The sequence below is a fragment of the Penaeus chinensis genome, chromosome 19 (genome assembly GCF_019202785.1).
Source record: "Penaeus chinensis breed Huanghai No. 1 chromosome 19, ASM1920278v2, whole genome shotgun sequence".
Taxonomy (NCBI): domain Eukaryota; kingdom Metazoa; phylum Arthropoda; class Malacostraca; order Decapoda; family Penaeidae; genus Penaeus; species Penaeus chinensis.
The window spans coordinates 37105858-37108357 of NC_061837.1; positions in this window are offsets into that span (position 1 = coordinate 37105858).

Below are 2500 nucleotides of genomic sequence, written 5' to 3' on the forward strand. Positions count from 1 at the left end.
ACCTTTAAGAAAGATTTTATATTTTAGATAATGGCTGTCGAAATCTCGTAATATAAGACCTATTACCTGACTGACTCGCCACTCAAGAGTTCGAACTGCTCGAGACGCAAAGAGGAAAAGTCAGGAAACACTAATTATAATGGTTTTATCAACCTATTTCATATATCATGGCTTGGCAGCAACACGTGTAGTGTGTGTGGGTTGGGATCATCTCTAGCGTGTTTTCAGCCCCGCCCACTGGGTTACCCAGGTTCGGATCACGATTCGGGACCAGGTGTCAAGGGCGTCGAGGGGACAGGTAGAGTATTGTGGTAGAGGAAAGGGAGTAGGTGCGAGGACCTAAGTTTAAGAAAAAAAGAACGAAAAAAAATAAACGTAAGCCGAAATTTAAATGAATAAGAAATTTTCGAAGGAATAGGAAAATAGAAAACGAGGAGATTAGTATGCGAGAAGAAATGGATAGAAAAGAACGAAGATTACTCAGTAAAAAAAGGAATTAGGAAATATCAATGAAAGGAATGGACGAGAAAGGAATACGAGAGAAAAAATAAGGAAAAAAAGTAGAAAACGAGCATGGAAGAAAAAACGTTAAATTAGAAAAGTAAGGAGAAAAAATGAGGAAAGATGAAGGAAAGAAGTGAAACGAAGAAGGAATGAGAGAGAAGAAAAGGTGGGAGAAGGAACAAAGGTAAAAGGGAAACTAGAGAAAAAAGCGCAGGGGAGACGAAGGGAAGAAAAGATAAAGCCACACACACACACACACACACACACACACACACTACACACACACACACACACACACACACACACACACACACACACATATATATATATATATCACATCACATTTGACAGATAGATGTATGCATGTGGGTGTATGTGTGTGTATGTATACATATATATGTATACATGATATATATATATATATATGTATATATATATATATATATATATATATATATATATATATTTATAGATATATATATATATATATATATATATATATATATATATATATATATATATGAGTATATATATAGATAGATAGATAGAAATATATATATATATATATATATATATATATATATATATATATATATATATATATATATATATATTAATAGAGCCACATCGGGAATCACAATGATACTGGTAACGATGGATTTTTCTCTCACTTTTATTTCTATATGTGAAAATTAATGAGCGTAAACCTCGCTGTAACCCGCAATCTGCGCCTGATAGCAGGGAGGGCAAGAAATAAAACAGGGAAATTGTTGGGTAAAATATGATCGAAAATGAAATATACGAGAATTGTCGGGTAATCTATTACAAGGGGCTGTGGTGAGTGTAATTCCCCAGAGGACGGCTGCTTCCAACTCCTGCACTGAAAGATAAATATTTGTAATGAATACGGATAAAAAGTTGAGCGTATTGCAATGACTGTTTCATGTTATTAAATTCCAGAGACCACTTGGGTTGCAGGTAGGGGTCAGACAACTTGATTTCTGCCATCGTTTATTACATACCATAAGATATGAAGATGTTGCTAGTTGAATTCCAACTCTGTGAAATCTCTCAGTGTACTGTACATGTGTGTTATGGATACAAGATAGTACTCATCAAAAGAACCACGTTGGTCTGGATATGAGTTTTTTTTTTTTTTTTTTTTTTTTTTTTTTTTTTTTTTTTTTCTCTCTTTTAATGATTACAGTTACCAGTAAGTGTATTTGCGTCTGCTCTCGTTGACCCCGACTCCCACGTCTTGTAGTTGATATACTCGTGGGTTCTGAATGTCGAGCCTGTGATATGTTGAAGGCAGGAAGGCTTGATGGACAGTGCAAACTTCAGTCGCATTGCTATTCACGCCCACAAGATCTACTCAAGACCTTCCCCATGAAATCATAACCAGGAACAGCGAAAAAGCATAATTAAATTACAAGCATTCACAAACAAAGAAATGTCAAAAAATATATTTTGTATTTTTGCGTTTAAGCTTAGAGTGATTGGGTGATTATTCTTCGCCCAGAAGTGCATCGGCGTACTTTTCGTGTAAAAATGAAAATCTGTATAGTTATCATTTCTTTAAGGGGAAACTATAGAAAATCAATTGAATCATCTAAGTGATTTGGAAGTAAAGTTGGCTTAAAAATCTCTAGCCTGTTGCAAGAAGCCATCTTATCCGGGCAAAAGTTGTGAAAAAAAATATTTCTCAGGCAGGTTTAAAGAATGACACGGCACTTCTGCAATAGCGATTTGTTTTCTGTGAAGCCGCTGCCATCCTAAATACTAATGATTATTTCTTTCGGGTTCCACTATCTGGTTATTTTTATTGAATGTGCAGTTGCAAATATTGTAAATGCTTACGGTGGCATGATGGAAATTCCTTTACTTTTATTGGCGTATTTATTTCTGCATGATTTAATATGATTTGTGATATTAAAGGTTTTGCGTATATCACTGCAAAATATCACACACACACACGCACACACACACACACACA